Below are 20,897 nucleotides of genomic sequence, written 5' to 3'. Positions count from 1 at the left end.
TCAATCTTCGCCTGGAATTCGAAGCGAAGATTTCGGTCCCAAAAAACTCCTTCCCAAAGTTGTGAAACGTCACTTTGTCGTCATCAATAGCTTTACACAAACGACGATTTCGCAACGAGAAAGTTCAGAGCATTCACAGCCTGCCTAGAGACAATCTAGACAGCAATGATTCTAGACAGCAACGTAGCAAGGTAGGGACAAGTAGGTGCGACGTCATCAGTGCAGCTCTTGAATCGCCTGACTCCATGGTGTTGCTCGCGCTCTATAGAGAATTGAAACTCAATATAAAACTCAACCTTTCATGAGTTTGAAATAATTAATTCAATATCGATTCTGTTTAATTTAATCATTAGGAATGCTATTGAGTTTGGTCTTAAGAAACTCAATATTGATCTTATTGAATGTACTCATTAGGAATACTATTGAGTTTGTTCATAGAATACAATATATATTCTTTTGAATTTACTCATCAAGAATGCGATTGAGTTTGCTCATTATGAACTCAATATATATATTTCTTTTAGAATTTACTCGATCATTAAGAATGCAATTGAGTTTGCTCATTTAGAACCCAGTATCCATTCATTTGAATTTACTCGTTAGATATGCAAGCGAGTGTGTATTTAGCGACTGCGCCGAACGATCATTCTTTGTAGCATTCTGGTTTTCTTGTTTTTACTAAGGGATAGTGACTAATGACGTCGAAACAATGTTTATCATTCATCAGACTTCCGAGGAGGGGGTAGCATACTGCGAACCTTAATAAATGCTGAGATGGTCACCGGCCAAATGAATGCATTAGATATGTAGGGTATATAAGGCGGTGGAAGAGTCAAGGGAAGTGTGATTAGTGTGTTGTGAGTGCTTTATATTGGTTGTTTACGTTTCCTTAATGTGCTTTGTTTCCTCCATGTTCCATGCTTTGAAGGATCATAAGTTAAAATTCCCTAGACGTTGCAGAATTTTTTAAAATGCAGTTGCAAAAAAATTGTATTGAAACACAGTTACAAAACGTTATTCAAACAAAATCGCAAATATTCAATTCAAAAACTACTGACAAAAATTTAATTAAAATGTGATTGCTAAAATTTAATTAAACCCAGTGGCCAATACCCCGTGAATGTTTAATAGGACTCAAAATAAAAAGCTATACGGTTTTATTTGAGACTCAACGCGGTTTATTGAGTGAATCCTTTACACTTTCACTATAAACTCCTTTCATTTTTTTTTTTTTTGTAAGAGCAATAGCCTTGCGAAGACATGCAACTACGCAGCTGTGTTCGAGGAATTCTTTGAAGGGTACATTGTCGTTGGAGTTCGCAGGCACCAGGGTCGCTAAACTCGTCAAACACAAAGAATCTTTGTATTATGAAACAGTGGGGGAGGAGCCGAAAGATTGCCACAAAGTTTTCTCTTCTCACAAACCCGCAGATTCCTTTATTTTGTTAACGTTTCTCCTCGAAGTGGCGAAAAATTCCCACCACTCCTTAGACGCCGTACAAGAGCAGCATGATAGAGCACGTGGAGACGACCGTGGTCCAAAGGTGTGATTCCTCGAGCAAGATTATAAGCTGAGACCAACAGGTTTATAGTCTCTAAAAAGCACGGTGGAGGTTTGGAATAATTGCATTTTGAAATCAACTCAGTCGAAGTTGACAGTCTGATATCGTTTTTATTTCCGCCGATAAAGCATAATTTTCTGAAAAACGTCCCTGCCGTTCCTTTTATTTCTCTCGGCCTTTTGAATATGATCAAAGTGTAGCCCGACGTGGCAATAAACTCAGAACCAGCCGAGTAGCGTTGTCCGCTTTCGGGCGGATTTCGCCTCCGGGCAGTTGTCCCCCCATCGGCGGGATAAAAACATTTTACTGCTTTTTTTTAAATTAATGATTATTGGCCTCGTAGGCTAACAAAAGCATCGGTGCGTTCGGCTTCCTATGATTAGCCAGACTGGGATTAACTCTGCTTTTATCAACGGAAATAAGAGTGGTGTCAGGTTGCCAATATTGACGGTGGTGTTTTAAGAACGCGATGACTCCAAGCTTCCATCGTACGCTTTCACACTTGTCACCGTCGATTTGAACACGTACCGCCTCCTCGTCTCTCACATACTACTGACGTCACTACATAAACCACCTCTGGGTGATTCCGGTATTTTTGTTGACAGTGGCAGGTGAGCTCTATCGCCGCGTACACCGCGCATGGGTATACAATATTGTCTCAAATGACGAAATGGCAAAAAAAAAAAAAAAAAAAAAAAAACTGAGGAAACTGCAACGTTTAATAGGGCGAACTTGCGGCAAAAAGAAAAAAAAGGAAACAGAGGAGAACTATCTATAGTCGAGGGCGTCGAAGTCGGCGTAACAGCAGAATCGAACGCTGGGGCGAGACTGGCTGCAGATCGCCTTATGTACACGCGTTGGCTTCTGGAACAATCGACATAGAAGTTTCGGCGACTAGAACATTGGTACCTCCAACAAGCAACAGAGTTCTCGAATTTACCAGAACATTCAATTGAAAGAATAAATAAAAGACGCGTAACTACGGGGAATCAAACCCTGGCTCTTGCAAGGAGGCAAGCACGATAACCGTTAGGCTACAGCCTCGCTGCCGACTTGGCCAGCTGCGCTTGCGGCAATATCACAAAGTTTGATCTTCGCCTCGAGCCCGCAGCGAAGATTTTGGCCCAAAAAAACTCCTTCCAAAAGTTGTGAAACGTCATTGTGTCGTCATCAGTAGCTTCCACGAGCGACGATCTAGCGACGAGAAAGTTCAGAGTATTCAAAGGGAGACAGCATTGACTTAAACGCAGCGTAGCGATAGGGACACATGGGCGCGACGTCATCAGTGCAGCTGTTCAATATCTTTCTCCACTGTTTTGCTCGCGCGCTAAAGAGTCAATTGAAACTCAATCTAAACTCAACGTTTAATGGGTTTGAAATAAGAAACTCAATATCGATTCCCTTGAATTCACTCATTAGGAATGCAATTCAATTCGGCCATAAGAAACTCAATATCGATTTTATCGAATTTACTCGTTAGGAATGCAATTGAGTATGGTCATTAAGATCTCAATAAATATTCTTTTGACTTTACTCTTAGGTATGCAATTAATTTCGGTAATAAGAAACTCAATATCCATATTAATAAATGTACTCATTAGGAATACTATTGAGTCTGGTCATAAGAATGCAACATATATTCTTTTGAATTTACTCATCAAGAATGCGATTGCGTTTTCTCATTATGAACTTAATATATATACTCTTTAGAATTTACTCAATAAGAATGCAATTGAGTTTGCTCATTTGGAACTCAGTATTCATTCATTTGAATTTACTCATTAGATATGGAAACTAGTGTGGATTTAGCGACTACGCCGAACCATAATTCCTTGTACCAATGTGTTTTTTGTTAGTTTTGTTTTTACTGAGGGATAGTGACTAATGACGTCGAAGCACTGTTTATCATTAATGAGACTTCTGAGGAGGGGATAGCATAGTGGGAACCTTAATAAATTCTGAGGTGGTCGCCGGCCAAATGAATACATTTCATATATAGGTTATATAAGGCGGGGGAGTAGTCAAGGGGAGTGTGATTAGTGTGTTGTGAGTGCTTTATGATGTTTGTGTTCATTTCCTTAATGTGCTTCGTTTCCTCCATGTTTCATGGAGCTTTAAGTCATCATAAGATAAAAATCCCCGCAGGTTTCAGGATTTCTTTTAAAAGCAGTTGCATAAAATTCGATTGAAACACAGTTGCAAACATACTATATTGAAACCAAATTGCAAAAATTAAATTGGAAAACTTTTGCCGAAAAACTAATTAAATTGTTATTGATAAAAGTTTAATTAAACGCACTGGCTAATTCCCTGTGTAGGTCCAATAGGACTCAAAAGAAAAATCTATAGGGTTTTATTTGAGACTCAACGCGGTTTATTGAGTGAATCCTTTACACTTTCACATGAAACTCCTTTCATTTTTTTTTTTTTTTTGTAAGAGCAATAGCCTTGCGAAGACATTCAGCTACGCAGTTGTGCTTGAGGAGATTCGTCGAAGGTACATTGTCGTTGGAGTTCGCAGGCACCAGGGTTGCTAAACTCGTCAAACACAAAGAATCTTTGTATTATGAAACAGTGGGGGTAGGAGCCGAAAGATTGCCACGAAGTTTTCTTTTCTCACAAACCCGCAGATCCCTTTATCTTCTTGACGTTTTTCCTCGAAGTGGCGAAAAATTCCCACTTCTCCCTAGACGCCGGACAAGAGCAGCACGATAGAGTGCGCGGAGGAGACCGTGGTTCATAGATGTAATATCGCGAGAAAGATTATCAGCTGCTATCAACAGGTTTGATAGTCTCTAGAAAGTACGGCGGAGGTTTGGGATAATTGCATTTTAAAATCAACTCAGTTGAAGTTGACAGTCTGATATCGTTTTTATTTCCGCCGATAGAGCATGATTTTCTAAAAAAACGTCCCTTCCGTTCCTTTTATTTTTCTCGGCCTTTTAAATATGATCAAAGTGTAGCTCGACGTGGCTGGGTTAGAACCAGCCGAGTAGTGTTGTCCGATTTTGGGCGGATTTCGCCTCCAGGGAGTTCTAGGTAAAGCCCCTCTATCGTGTGAAAAGTGGCGCCATTCATTGTTGTAGAAACGTTCCAGGCACGTGCCGCGCGCCACTTCTGGGAAATTCATGGCGTCTGAAATCCAGCTCAGTGCTGCGCTGTGCCGCCATGATCTTCCCAGGGCTGCACGTTACACGTGCCTCCTGCATCGACGAACCTTGAGCAACTTTTGAAACATCAAGGGGTTTAGCTTTAGGCAGTTGCCCACCCTCTGCGGAATAAAATCATTTTACTTTTTTTTTAATTGACGACTATTGGCCACGTGGGCTAGCAAAAGCTTCGGTGCGTTCGGCTTCCTATGATTAGCCCAACTGGGATTAATTCTTCTTTCATCAAAGGAAATATGAGTAATGTAAGGTTGTCAATATTGACGGTGATGTTTAAGAACGCGATGACTCCAATTTTCTATCGAACGCAATCAAACTTGTCACCGTCGATTCGAACACATATCATTGAATTTGTCGTTCCCAACTGATAACCCTGATCCTGACGTCAACGGAATAAAAACTCTAAAAAGACGCCACCGAACGCGCCTGCACACTACGAGCCCTAGCACGAGCCTCCCTCTTGAAAATCTGTCATGGTTGCCCGTGAGTTCATGGAACGCGAACCATTTTAATTCCAGAACCTCTAGAACCACTATTCCTAAAAATGGCACGCCGTGCTGTTCGTTGTTGTCGCTCAGTTTGAACGTCTCTAAGCAGAGGCGTCGTACTCGAAACAGGAGGACGGGGAAGGGGGCGAGTCCTCCCCCCCCCCTCCCCAGTGGCATCGAAAGAGGGGGCAAGGGGTAGAAAGGTGGAAAAAGGGAGGCGATCGCACTAGCCCCAGATCATTCCTATATTGTGCCCATACATTTAAGAAATGTATACTAAATATTTCGGAAGAGGAGATACCCCGTTTCTTCACTAGTACCTCCCAACCCCTTCTCTTCGGAACATTTTCTACGGCACTTCCTGACCCCTGTTTCTGTGTGTGTGTGTCTGTGTGTGTGTTTGTGTGTGTGTTTCCGTATGTGTGTGTGTGTGTGTGTGTGTGTGTGTGTGTGCTGGTCGTACCCCTTTTTATTTCCCTTCCCTCGGTTTTTCCTCGCCATCCCCCGACGCCTCCTCCTCTCTCACACACTACTGGCGTCACTCATAAACCGCCTCTGGGTGACCCTGGTAGCTTTATTGACAGTGGCAGAAGATGAGCTCTGTAGCCGTGTACGCCGCGCATGGCTCCACAATATCACAAACTTCAATCTTCGCCTCGAATCCGAAGCGAAGATTTTGGCCCCAAAAAAACTGCTTCCCAAAGTTGTGAAACGTCACTTTGTGAGACCCTTTACTCTCGGGCAGGAGGGGCTCGAGCGCGTCCGCAAGACGCGACCATGTTATGATGGATGCACTATCCAGGCGGCGCTGTAACGTTCGATTTTGCACATGCCGAGTTCGAATGCAAGCATGTTTTAGCATCTGTAGACGGGCGATAACAAAACGCCTAAAAAAAGAAAAACCAAAATAAAAACGAATTATGGAGCTCGCGGCCTCTGCGTCCCATTCAGCTTTATTATTTTATTGCGTTCTTTCATAGCTTCCGTGAGCCCGTATGTTTCGCTTGACGTGATAGCGAAGCTGAAGCTAATTGCAAAAACAAGTTCCCTGAACGATGCTCGCACTGCACGAGCGCGCGTGCTTGGCAAGGACACTGAAAGCTCGGAGCTCGCTCTTGTAGCCTCTGCGCTGGCACTTATAATAAAACGGAGTATAAAAAACTGTAGTGGGGAAGCGTGATGACGCACGTTCGAAACGCGAGCCAAATGTTCTATTTCGCTCGCCTGGAGCGCTGCTCGAAACTTGAGAGCTGCGGGCCTATAGCTTCCAGAAACGACGATTTCGCGAGGAGAAGGTTCAGAGCATTCAAAGCCTGCCCAGGGACAATCTAGAGAGCATTGACCCTAACGCAGCGTAGCGATGTAGGGACACGCGGGCGCGACGTCATCAGTGCAGTCGGTCAATCGCCTGACCCCACGGTGTTGCTCGCGCGCTCTCCGGTGAAGCTCGCTACAACTTTGTGTTTCACATATCGCTGGAATTTGAGCAGCAAGAGAGTTTGGATGATTGACATCTCGTCCCGCGTGACGCCATCGTGACGAGAGTCCACTCAGCATTCTCTGCGAAGTTCGGCCCCAACCTTGAGTTTGACGAGTTTAGAGACTCAGCTATCGGAGTTGACACCAGTCGCTCCAGGGAGGGCTACGAACCTGGTTCAAGAACCAGCAGCTGTCATCAAACGGTACATTGCCTTCTGAACATGGGCAGAAGAATAGACTGACAGGGTAGCAACGCTGCGAGATTGTCGAGACCGTTAATCTGGAAACAACGTATACGAATCTCCGAGACCAATCATCTGAACTTGCCAACTAAGAAAAAAAGATCCCTTAGGAGCTGATGCAAAAACGACTAAAAACGCAGCTTAAAGCAGCGCAGAGAGGGAGGGGAAATAGGAATGTAAAATCTTTTACTTCTCTGTATTTCGTTTTCGAGAAAACGTGGCTCGGGCAGCCAATGCTCGAGCTACGTTTTCCTCGAAAATATAGTTTGGCAATACTATACTTTGCGATTGAACCCTCATAATATTCCTTCAATTAATTTCTATTAAAATATTTTTTTAGCTTTCACTTGTAACGCCCCCCCCCCCCTCATTCCGCACCCCCCCCCCCCCCCCCCCCCCCCCCAAAAAAAAAAATAATTACCTGAGTGCACTTAAGGCTGCTTACGTATAGGAAGACGAAAGCTAGTCAAGGATGACGTCTAGGACGACTTCTAGGACAACCTCTAGGACAACCTCTAGGACGCCCTTAAGGACGACGTGGCGAACGACGCCTAGAAGACGCCGTCTGGGACGACCTCTGGGACGGCGTGAAGAACGAAATCTAGGACGAGTTTTAGGACAACCTCAAGGTCGACGTCAAAAACGGCGTCTAGGATGACCTTAAGGACGACGCCCAGGACAACGTCGAGAGTTATGCCTAGAGAAAGACGTCTAGGACGACGTTAAGAACGACGCAGTGAGGAGAACACTTCAACGAAATTTGAAATATTCCCGTTGTGTTCAAAAATAGGTTGAATATGATCCACAATATACATAAATGACAATCGCACGTTCGTATTTTGAGCCTGGTAGCTGTATTTTTCGTTATAAACGGCCCACTCTGGCAATCGCTCGGAGAAGGCCCAGCTTAGAGCACGTGACATCCAACGCAATCGTGACGTAGGTCGTCTCAAGACGAGCAAAGCTACGGCGAGGCTGACGTCGAGAGGATGGCCTAGTCGTTTCAGCCACCGAAGCGGCTGCCTTTGTACGAATTTTGAGTGTTGGGTTAATCTTCTGTAATCTTGTGGGGGGGACAATAGCGACTTCTGCGACACACAAAAGGCATTCTCGGGAAGAGCGGAGTTCCTCCTGCCCCTCTTCTCTCGTCGTGGCCGGAGGCGAGACAACCTCCGTCACTAGCTGTCAAGGTTCCTAGACGGGCATTACAAGCGAGGCGTTAGCGACATCCACCAGGTGCTCTTTTCTAATCGTTTAATTCGTTTTCAAATTCATTTTCGTGACTTTTTTAACAAGATATTGGTATATTCGACGTGATGCTGCTCCTTTGAACACATATAGACCAAAAAATGAGCGCCGAAATTTCGTTGTAGTATCCCTCTAAGGAGGCGGTGGCGCGTTTGCAGTAGGTGTAGACGCCGTCGCCTCACAGTCCTTCGCACGAAACGCACAACGAGAACAGACGAAGTCGGCAACGCACATTTTGCACACGGCGCTCCGGCGGTGGCATCACGCTGGTGACGTGTGATGACGCTTGATGAGATTATACGGATGACGCTTGATGAGATCATACGGATGACGCTTGATGACTGTCAAAGAAGTAGCGGCATCCTGTAGTTTATTTTTATTACGTTTATTTGAACATAACGCGTTTTCGTTTCCGTAAACATATTTTCTCCTCATAGCCTATATGTATATTTGTCGCTGGTTTTGGTCGCTGCAAAAGCACGGGTATACGTGCGCGTTGTTTTCGTTCTGTTAGTTTCTTCCTAGTTAGCTCAACCCCTCGTGGTTCGCGAGCTGGGGTATACGTGATGCATGTTTTGTCTCTTTCTTACTTTTTCCAACCTCAAAGTCACCCGTACTGCGCCCAAAGTCTTAAGCTTTATTTCTGTATTGGTAAACTTTTTGCCCGCAAGGTCATCCTTAGCAAGACAGAAGTTGTTGGCGTAGGCGCCTCTTGTTTCAGCTATGTTTTACATTTTCTAACTTCAACATGGCGGCCATGCAGTGTCGAAGGTGCCGTGTCTACGTGTTCCTCTCTTTTTGTGTGAACTACTTTGTGCGCTTTTGGTTGTGTGCTGTTTCGACTCCGACACCGAGAGTGAATACGTGTCCTCGAGTGTCTCGGTCGTGAGTGCCCGATGCCGTTAAAACGAACCCGACTCGGCCCCAGCTTCAGTCAGCTCTGGGGGGGGGGGGGGGGGGGGGGGGGGGGGGGGGAGGCCGGCGCTGGCGCGTGCTCCTGGAAACCAGACTTGGAAAGTAATCCGTTACAAATTACTTTGTAACGGACGTTCAAATTACTTTGAAATTACGTTTTCAAGTAATTTTGTATTTGCCACGTCACTTTTCTTCGGAAGTAATTTGTAATGTAATTTCCTTACGAAATATTGGTAACAAATTACTTCTATTACTTGTTAATTAAAAAATGAGCATAATACAGTAACCGGAGCAATACAACAAGAACATTTAGCAGCATAAAGAGAACAAGTTCAACATTATAGAAAACATCAGGGAGAATAGCCGAAAGGAAAACACAATTTTTTGAAAGACCGGTCACCAGAATCACTAGAAAAACGGACAAGGCATGTACAAATGTACAAAAGACAAAGATCAAGTGAGACAACGCCGAGTGGGCTCTCAGTCGCATTCCACCGTGTTTTTCTTCTTCTCCCGGGCAGGAGAAAGCTCTTCGTGTTGGTTTGTTTTTGTCTTTTACATCGTTTCACCCTTTCCAACTTCTTCGACGTCTCCCACCACCTGCACAGACATCAAACGCGGGTACGTACCCACTCGATGCGCGGGTTCACAAGTCACATAACAGACGATGAAGCCTCGTGCGAGGGGGTCGAATTCTCAAGGTATTTGGTTCGCGCTACTGTATTCTAACACGTTCTTGGGGCACGGCTGAAAAGTGCCCGCGCGAGGCTAACCGCCGAATTCAGAAACCTCACTCAAACTACACTCAAACTGAAGGGCCCTTCACTTCCTCGAGGAAGGCGCGATGGCCGGCGCTGGCCAATCGCGAGGACGGATCCGCCGTCGCCATTGGCCAGCGCCTGCCCTCGCGCCTTCCTCGAGGAAGTGGAGGGGCCCTTCAGTTTGAGTGTAGTTTGAGTGAGGTTTTTGAATTCGGCGGTAAGAGCATCGTCTTCAAGGGTACGGACGATACTTCTTTTGGTTTACTTGTCTGGGCATGGTGGTCCAGTCCACTCTTCACTTTAGAGTCAGCTGTCAACTTAAAGGGGGGGGGGGGGGGGGGGGGGGTTAGGCCACCTGCAATATTCCAAGGATAATTTCCGGAGGCCGTAAGCTAGCGGGATAACGGGTGTGGTTGCAGCTTTTGGTGCCTTGTCAGCTTACAGGTGAACGGAGTACACCTACACTCTTTCTCTTAAATAGAATATTTTATTCTTACAAGGACTACCATACAACGTGTGTATGGGAAATGAAAAGTAGTGTTGCACAACATTTTTTGAAAAATATCAAAATTGTTTCTATTGTTTTCTGGATAAGTGTACGGACAAAGTAAAGTGAAAGTAATTTAAGTAACGATTAAAGTAATCGTTTACTTTTCAGCGAAAGTAATATGTAACGGCAACCCATTACATCTGAGGCTCGGTAATTTGTAATGGTAATCAATTACATTTTTCAAGTAACGGGCACATGTCTGCCGGGAACCCGAGCCGCCGCATCGCATCTCCGAGACCGATCACCTGCTGCCCCGGAAGGACCGCCGCTTCGAGGGCCGCTCTACTTGTGTCGTCTCTGTGGATGAACTGCCGCCGCACTCCCCAGTCAACTGTATGTTACTCCCATCCTGAACTTTCTTTTCGACTTTCGCTAATTGGACTCTTTCGTCTTGATCTTTGTAGACGCGTACTTATCTTAATGTGTAAGATGTTTCTCTGTGCTTACCTCAATATGTTTTTCGCTCCTCGTATCACTGCCTCGTACGATGTACGTACATTGTGCTCCTTTAAATTCCCCGTTTATGTTTGTTTCGAGCCTATAAGCACTGTTTGGTTGTTGTTAACTGATAACACGCCTCCGTCTCAATCTCTGCTTTTGCTTACCCGCTACGCCGGTCGTCGAAGGACCACCCCCCTCTTGTCAGGTCTCGGTGATGACCTTCCGTCGTCACCGGGCATGTGAAAATGACGTATTTTTATGACCGTCTTTCGGGAACGACGCCGACGACGCTTGTTTTTCACGTACTGCGACAAGTGAGGTCGTCCTAGAATTCTAGCACGACTTCTAGGACGACCGTGTGCAAAGCGCCTATAGCATATCGTTTACTAGGCCAAAAGAAAGATGCTCAAAAGTTTACATGTTTGAAAGAAGTCTATCTGTTTGGCATCAAATTATAAGAAAGAAAAAATATTCAACAACCAATTCTGAAATGTGAATGGGCTTAATGTTTCGGAGCCAACTGGGTTCCTCATCAGGATCCTGGGTTCAATACGCACCCCTGCCCGTTTCGATCTGGATGAGCGTCGTACCGGCGTGCGGTCGTGTATCTCTACTGCGCGATGCATGTTAAAGACCCCAGGCTAGCGGTTGTACTGCACTGGCTAAATTGCTCATCTACAACGAGTGACTCGTCGCAACTTTGAAATGGCTGACCAACTACACGCTGTCTAAATATCCACACAACCCCAATCATTTTGCTTCATCAGGAGCGCTTGTGTCCGTTGAGGAGTAGCTTGAATATGGTCAGCAACAAGTAAAACCTGTAGGAGTAGCTTCTTCTTCTAAGAGGGTAGAAATTCATAACTCTGCTTTTTGGTACTAAAATTTGAAAATATAGGGGACTATTTTTTACCTCCTTTGCTTCGAAACCTCTCCGGTTTTAGAGCGCAGCTCTTAGGCGCCCGTCTCCGGGTTTCGCGAAGTCCGCGTCGGCGTAACCACGCTAAATTTAGCGAAAAATTGACGTCACGTCACCTCAACAACAGTTCAATTCCCCGCTAAATTTAGCGGAGAAAATGACGTCACATGACTTGGTGTCAGGTCACCTATGAACAAATTCAGTTTCTTCGCTAGATGTAGCGAGAAAATTGACGTAACGTGACCTCAACAGCAATTGAATTGCCGGCTAAATTTAGCGGGAATATTTAGGTCACTTCAGATTCCCCCGCTAAATTTACAGGAGAAAGTGACGTTACATGACTTGGTGTCCCATCACTTATGAACAAATTTAGTTTCTCCGCTAGATTTAACGAGAAAATCTACGTCACGTGACGTCAACAGCAATTCAATTCCACGCTAAAATTTAGCAAGAAAATTTACCTAACGTGACCTGAACACCAATTCAGTTTTTCTGCTAAATTTAGTTGGGAAAAAGACATCACATGATTTGGTGTCACGTCATATATAAACAAATTCATTTTCTCCGCTAGATTGAGCGCGAAAACTGACGTCACGTTACTTCAACAGCAATTTGATCCCTGCTAACTTAAGCGGGAGATTTGACGTCATGTGACCTCAATACCAATTCAGTTTCCCCGCTAAATTTAGCGGGCAAAATGACGTCACGTGCGGAGGTGGAGGAAGGGGAGATATGAAGGAGGATAGGAGCAAGAGGGGAGTTGAGGAGTAGGGGATTTGAGGGGAGGAGGGGAGGGTACGGAGGAGAATGAGGGCATACACTCCCCTCCCCTAGCGAAAATACTAGTACAACCTTTCGCTAACTGAATTATGGAAGAGGAAATCTAACTGGATTTCTTGCTGGAAACCTGAAATCCAGTTTGCAGACAATAGTTAGCGAAAAGTTATACTGTTTTTTTTCTGTAGAGTCCGTACCCTCCTCTCCTCCTCGTCAAGAGCTGCGCTCCAATTTCGCGTTACAGGTTTGTAAACGTCTTTGATTTTTCGGTGTGATACATCTGCGGTACGCAAAGCTCGTCACCGTTTTCCATTTCCTTTCGTTTTAGTCGAGAGGGTTCCATGTCTGGAATGCGGGATGAAACGATAATAAGACATTTCAACCGGGCATATGTTTGAAAGTATAGGCGAGGCAAAACAAGAATGCGTGACAATCACACGTTTTTCAGGAGCACCTTCCAGCGGCGTGGAGAAACCTAAACTACGTTTGAACGCAAACCAGAAGTGACGACATTCAAGATGGCTGCGTTCTTGTAAAAAAATTGTATAGTCTCTCACTATACTCAGTTCGCCCCTAAGCTGGTAGTGCGGTGGGACCTACACTCTTGCCGGACCAATCAGCCACCTCCATTTCATCGCCTGACCTCATTCTCTCTGCGTGGGTATGCGTGAGGGAGCGTGACCCTGTGGCAAAATATAGAAATGTGAAGGCCTGCCCAAGCAGGACACTTCAGAAATCGTGAGACGACACAATGGCTTCCGTCCGTTTTTTTTTTTTTTTCGTTTGGCGGGGGGAAATTTTTACTGTCGAAGTTCACTCGTGTCTTTCACAAGGGCTTTGATGATGCTCATCACGTGGGTCCGGACAGTCGCACATAGGCTCTGTTGGCTGTCGGTCAATCGCTCAAGGCCTCCGCTGCTCTTCTAGTTAGGCTGTAAACGGGAAAGGGAAGGGGCGGTGTTCGAAATCTTACCCAAATAGATCCCAGTTCTCCGGGGGGTCGTGTCACGTGATAACACAAACATATAGCGACGCTGGATACTGGTAGGTTTTCGAACGCAAAAGTACAAAATCACTTCCCTGGAGTAAGATCCAGTAAATTTTGGAACACGGCCAAGGACACGAGGACCCGGCAGAAAGGTGGACAGCAATGGCAGGTGGCGTGTGACGTGTAACGTCAAGTCGGACGAGCACAGAGGTCACCGAAGAGCGGAGGAAGCGAGGAGGAAAGTCATGATGTTTGCTTCGGAGGGTTCAAACAGACATCGACCCGTCGAACTTGAACCGCTTCAAATTCCCCGACATTTGACGGAGTTGTGTAGCCTCGCGATTTCTGAAGTGTCCTGCTTGGACAGCTCTTGACTGGCCCAACGATCACTATAGCTTCCACAGCACCGTCAGCTTAGTGGTCAACAAAGGGTAGTTGCACTCAGTACTGTGGAAGCCAAGAGCGGAAGAGTGGGGAAAGCAACTTTCGTCCGAATTTTGAGCGAGGGGCTACTCTTTAAAGGGAGAATGGCGACGAACACCGTGATGCGGGCACACAAAGAAACGTTCGAGCTAAAGAGTTCCTCCTTTCCTTCCTTCCGAACTGCTAGCGGTATACGCTCGCCCCTGTACCTTTGGTAACACTGCGCGATTTGTTAGTTGAGGTCCGCTAAGGCTATACTATCAGTCCGCTAATGGTATACTATGAGTCCGCTAATGCTGTACTATCATTTAAAAAAGAAATGCTTATAAAATGTGAACTTAAGTATTTAAAAAAAAAATGCCCCCGCCCTTTCCTGTTTCGTCTGCTTTCTCGTAGAACACCCGATAATCTAGTCATCAATATCATTAGAGACAGCCCATGCAAACGTTGGGGCCGAAAAACGCTCTTCATCCTCAAAATAGAAGTTTTGTTGTGCCAGTGCAGCGTGATGTTAAAGGGATTGTACGGTGATATTCGGAAAGTACTATACTTGTTTTCACCTCAAGAACCGAAGTAAAACAACCCCTGCTCCTGGCAGAGCATTACCAACTTCCCACTTCATGTGGATAATCATATGTAGGTGAATTTTAGATTAAATATATGTTATCTTATCAAGACGTACCTTTTTTCCTCTGACAACCAAATCTCGTAAGGACTACTTCGCGCCGCGTATGAACAAGGCGCAAAACTTGCTTTTTTCTTGAGGTGAAAACGGGTATAAGTTTTTTAGAAGGGGCATAAATATAGCCGTTTGTGATATTTATTTCATTAAAAAACACGTCAATATTCGGTAAATCAATTGTAAATATCAATGCGAAACATCACGCCGAATTTCGCAAGTATGCATGACTGGTCGTGTCGCAACGTTACATTAGGCATGGTAACGTCCGATTCGAGGGCGTTGACTTCTCCACGGTATTGATCAGCATCGTTGATGGCGCGCACAAAGATCATCATCGAAGAATTGAACTCCCCTCAATACCGTAAAGCTGGTCTTTCTTAGAAAGAAGTTATTTTACAGAGACAGCAATCGAAAGTTTGTGGGAACATCTTTGCTGATGTTACATCAGAGCTTCCGCTGTTCCCAACGAAAACGCTGTTTGTTTTTCGGTGCACTCTGAGCAGTTGGGTTCTGCTTAAAATTGAATTACCCGCGCGGCAAAGGATGAACAATTTAGATATGGTGCGGATGATATTCCTAAAAGCAATGACAATAACATAAGTTGATTGTTTTCTCGAAGACAGAATTTGACCGGAAAATCTTTTAGCAAACCCATACGCATACCAACGTGTTCGTTGGTCTGACAGCGTACAACTTATTTGTCTTACAATAATCGATTTTTCAGCCACTTCGCTGGGCAATCATTTGTCAGAGGAACTTGGTGATCGGGACTCCGTGCACTCTGGAAGGTAACTGCACTATTCTGAGGACTCGACAAGTCAATCACTGCGATAGACTGAGCCCATTCAGTCAATAGCAAAAAAATCCCATATGACGGCTCTAATCGCCGACAGGTTAAGAAAGACAGAGTTTGCCGAGTCCAAGGCATTGAAGTGTTAGGAAATTTTAGCAAACCGTTACCCTGTTCCGCGTACCGCACTACCGGAGCCTTTGAAGAATGCTTTTAAGCGCGCGCCAGAGTGACATATATAAGCATGCTTAAAAGGCCCCGGTAGTGCGGTGCGCGAAACACGGAAATGGCACGGTCGCTGGATCCCCCCTGCTGGTGCGGCCTGCCGTATTTTTCCTAAAACAAAAGAGCGCGCGTGAGAGGAGAACTTCTCCCATCTGCCGTGTGGGCGCTGCACATCGGTGAGTGGTCTTGTGAGCTGAAAGCTAGAGAAGGCGCCCAACGCGCTCTTGCTCCGCGACCCAGATAAAATATCTGCCCGTCATTGGCTTCGCCGATACCGAGGCGCTTCCGCGGTTGCAGATATCCGCAAAACTCGCTTGCCCCGCCCCGCCCCTTCCCCCCCCCCCCCCTTCCCCCCTTTGCATCACTTTGCGCGGAGGAGATGTAGTGTCACCCTGTGCTCGCCCGTGTGGTTTGTGCTTTCGATTGTTTTTCCGCGCGTTTCTATGCGGAGGGCAAGTTCGTCTGCTTCTTGCGCAGGGGGTAGCGGTGACGTCACAACGCCGAGCCCTGATTGGATGATGGCGACCCCCTATCTGAGCGTCGTCTGCTCGCAACGTCGTCTGCGTCTGTCTTACCTTTCCTGCCACTTTCGGAAGTGCAGAGGCCAGATTCACGAAACGATCTTACGCCAAAAATGTGCGTAAGCCAAAACTTAAGAACAGATTCGTATTCACGAAACGAAATTTTCGCAAGTTTTGCGCAGGTTACGACGAAATCCTACGACAGCTCCGAAGATGTCTTACGCACTTCTTACGATCAAATCAACATGGCCGACAGCGTCGTGGTCGCGACGACCCACGGACGTTTATTTTTCTGCGTGCGCTTCTCACGCGTCCCGACTTCAAGCAGCAAGAAAAAAGTAAAAAGTACTTAAAACGGACCATGACGAACAAGAACGCTGGATCCACAAACACCCGGGAAAAGCTCCAACGTCCACGATTCCACCGAACGCGACCAAGCGAGCTTTGCAGTTAGGCCTAGTAGGCACTCCGCGACTCGGCGACCGTCTGCCCCCAACCGGCTGGCGTGCTGAATGGAATATGCCCGCGCGACCCTTGTGAACCCTTCCCGTATTATACTTTGATCACTGACCTCAATTTTAGATTAAGAGGTAAATTTCTTCCTCTTGTTATCTCCTTGTTTCCCGAGGCAACGCTGACTCTCACCGGTGAAAAAGCGGTGATTCTCCGACAGCAGGAAAGGTAAAGCAGCCATCGCTTTGACTAGCAGACGTAAAGCAGACGACGTTAACTGCGCCAACCCGCCGACGCCGTTAAAGAATGAGGGATCTCGCCGCACAGGAAAGGAGGGAAAAAGTATTTGGGAGGGAACTTGCGGACACTAACACGCTCACTCTCGGTTCTAAGCAAACAAATCTCGGCGCCTCGGGACACCTCGCCAGTGAGTCCTTTTGACTTCTCTCCATGATGCGCGTCTGCTAGTTGTTTGACAAAAACAACGTACCGCTCGAGTTATTTCGTCTGCCCTCTCTGGAAGACGAAGTCAAGCTCCCTCGAAATGACCTGCACTTCCAAAAGTCGCCGGAAAGGTAAGACAGAGGCAGACGACGTTGCGAGCAGACGACGTTGCAAAGGAGCAGACGAAGCTCAGATAGGGGGTCGCGATCAGCCAATCAGGGCTCGGCGTTCTGACGTCACCGCTACTTCCTTTCTCATGCGCAGAAGACGGAAATGGGTCCACTTGCGAGGCGTATAGTTTTGTGGCCACTAATGGATGAGAAAGAAGAAGAGACATAGACTTCCGAAGTTAAGTTCGCACCGGTGACTTACATGGCTAGCTACTTGGCCTTCGTTTGCGAACAAGAGGTGTCCATTTTTATTTGTAGAAATTTTCGTACTTTCAAAGTAATTAGCTGAAACATTAAGCCTAGCTAAGCAATTGAAATGTCTGAGTGAGAGCGAGGAAGGCTAATGTGTAAAACCCTCTCAACTTTGCAGGTGACGTGTCCTGAATGCAAGATGCCACTCAAGGAAAATACATCACGTGACGGAGCATATCAGTTCGTGTTTAGCTTTGACCAAGGAGGACTCAGCTATCCACGACCTGGAGCTGTCTGGCTGTGCAAGCTCGTCTGCACCTTTTTCGAGAGGCCTCTACAGTCGGCAGAGATTCGTCGTTGTGGACGGATTTGCAAGGTCTTCTCGAGCGCTGTGCTTCCACACCTTATGGACTGCCCGCTGATGTGGTGCACGAACTGCAGAGACCCGTACCACAGCGAAGAGCTCTGCGAGCTCGTCCTCAGAAAGATCCTCAGACCTCTTTTGGCAAACTGGGCTGGTTACCTAAACAGCTCTCTGGAGGATATACCGAGGCTTTCGCGGAAGCCCTTTCCCGAAAGGTACTCCGCTTGTGAACTATATGACTCCCTTGATCTATTTGTGAACAATGAAGTTTATATTGCTAAAGTTATGCACAAGGTATCCTTTTTTTATTGACCTTCACAGAGAAATAAAAGGCACAGCTCGATCGTGCTCGAGCGTCGGTTAAAACCGTAAATTATGTGGCCTAGCTACGTCCAACAATAACTCCTCTCTGCTCTGAGCAATCTACGCCGCCACTAAGCAGATTATTATTTTCACTATGGAAACCACAGCAACTTGGAATATTTTAAAATCTTTGTGTCAATTTTATTCACCCAGCGATTTTGCAAAAAACACGTGACCTCAGAGAGTAATTGGAAAAGTAACAGATATTACTGCTAGAAGTAATGGCAATTTCATTTTGGGGCTGCTGACCAGTGAAGCCATATGTTCAAATTACTGTACGATTTGTTGTAAATTTTATTTTAACCGGTTACATTTTATAAGCATTGTGCACAGGAGTGATGAACACATCAAATTGATTCTGCCGAGAGTGATAGGGGTGCGCCCTCACCGTTCGCAACTACAGGAGTCATCAACTCGGCAGGATGAGCAAACAATCGAAAAACGTCACAATCACATTACTTCAACTTGAAAAAAAAAATGCTAGGAAACCGTTCAAACGGAAGAACTGCTTCGCTAAGAATTAAAAAAAAAAAAAAAACAGTTAGGGGATCTCTATACAAAACAAGAAAGAAAAAAACGAAAAGCAAAATTGCTCAGCATTCTGCCTTTATGATTTTAATCACTGTGGGGAGAGTTAATTTATATTAGGAAAGAAGAACCATTATTCGTGAAGCTGCAAGTTAGCCTTGAGGTATAAAAATAAAAATCGCCTCGAACAAAAAAGAAAAAAAAAAATGTTGCAACGCCTTAGTCCTCAAGCGAGAGATGTCCATATAAAGAGATCCATGAACGCGTAGAGACACGAACTTGAAGCTTGCGCCGGTAAGTCGAAACTGTGAAGTTCTGGTACTTTCTCGTAATGGCCGTAATTTCGGTGTGGCCTCGGAATTCAGAAACGTTTATTTGTTTTAAAAACAATATATTTGTTAATGTACGAATATATTTATCGTAGTCTATATTTTGCTCAAATAGGCACTGATTGGTGAAGTTAATTAAATTTCGTGGTGTCTGAGCAAAACAACGAGTCATAGAAGATGTTTTCTGGGATTGTTTGGAAAATGTATAGAGCGCGACATTGTTAGCGTGAACAAGCGATCGCTGGTTTTTCCAGTTTTTCTCTTTGAAACCAAGGGATGTTGTAAGAATCGACGAGAGCTCCGCGGGTGGGCCGTTAGCACCAGGGAGATTTGGCTGGGGGGAAAGCGCTGTTGTAAACACTTCCCTTGGCGGGCGACCTCGAGAGACAGGCGTACTTTACGACGCGAGGTTCGGAACGCGCGTTTTCTGCCGAGAGAATCGGAGCGTGCGTTCCGGGCCGGGAAAATAAATTTACACCACCACCACCACCAGAACGCAGTGGCTCTGGCCGGTGCTGTTTACACGGCGCGTTTACATCGGTTTAGTCTTTCTCGGCCAAGTGTGGGGGGTCGCGGCACAACGCAACGTCAGACCGCCACTGGCTGAATGAATTGCGGGATGGCTCACTTAGTCGGCGCTATCCACACTGGGGTCGGTTGTCCGCTTCGCCATGCGAGAAACGGTTTTGCTTGCATCCGAGCCAGCCCGACCTTTGACCCTGAGATGTACGCAGACCGCGGGTTCCCACCCGGGAATACAGGCAATTCCCACGTGGCGAGAAAGTGAGCCGATTGGTTGGCGGTGGGAAACGCCTGTCTCACGACGCGTCGAGGATTCGCCGGCCTAATAAAAAGGGGACGTACCAACGAGTGACTTTGATGGGCAACTCAGCAAGTGAGTTTAGTTCGTGCTGGGGCTCGAGAGCTGTCGCTCCGTAATCGAGTCAGGTCGTGGGATTCCGAGGGACTTCTGTCCCCGTAATCGGGACGCAATCCCACGAGCCAGCCAACTCCCGAGCTTGGATAAGCTAACACCCGACCACCTCCTTCCCAACCCCGTACAGGGGAAGTTATCATTTCGCAGTGTTGTTTATCTTTGTATTTTCATCCCCTACCAAAGTATTAAATTGTTTATCGAAAAGTAATCCCCAAATTCAACTGAATTAGTCGTCGACGGCCAAGGGAAGCAACTTCGTCTCCGGCAAGACCCGCCCAGCTTCCCACAACGAAGCCCGTCACCCCATCCGGACCTGGCAGTCCGGACGGCGCAAGGTGACCGACAGCGAGAGCAACGAAAGAACCCGTACTGATGTCATCTAAGCTATTATTGCTACGTAAAGAGCACATTTAGTTCTATAATATAAGCGATAACATTTTGTGCTCGCTAATACTATTTAGAAGCAAATAGCTAAAATGCGCCGATGTCGTGTTCGCGCTAACCGTGTCGCGATGTGTACAAAAATGCCTGTACTCGACTATTCTAAAGTCAAGAATTATATGACACATCTGACCTGATTTTATTAGCAATACTGTCAGCAAAGAATGCAAAAGACGCCTCAAAATACCATATAGCTTTCGCGACTCATTCTGTGAAGTTAAAATAACTTTGGAAGAGATGAGGAAATTGCCAAATATATAGTAGAAATCCCTGGTTAGATAACACAAAGAGATCCAAACGGCACCCTGTTAAAGGGCTACTCCACCGATTTTTTCATTGTCTCCGATTTGCTTGAAATTTTGCTAAACTAACCAACAAACATTGCGAAAATAGTATCCCAAATATTAGGCCAAATATTGTTTTTTCGCGAAGTTATTGAATTTACAGTTTTGGTCCTCACCGTGTTTTTCAAGCTCGAAGTCTCTACTGGAAACAATG

The sequence above is a fragment of the Ixodes scapularis genome, unplaced genomic scaffold, assembly GCF_016920785.2.
Source record: "Ixodes scapularis isolate PalLabHiFi unplaced genomic scaffold, ASM1692078v2 PGA_scaffold8__174_contigs__length_109621045, whole genome shotgun sequence".
NCBI lineage: Eukaryota > Metazoa > Arthropoda > Arachnida > Ixodida > Ixodidae > Ixodes > Ixodes scapularis.
Note: the sequence above shows the minus strand (reverse complement) of the source record.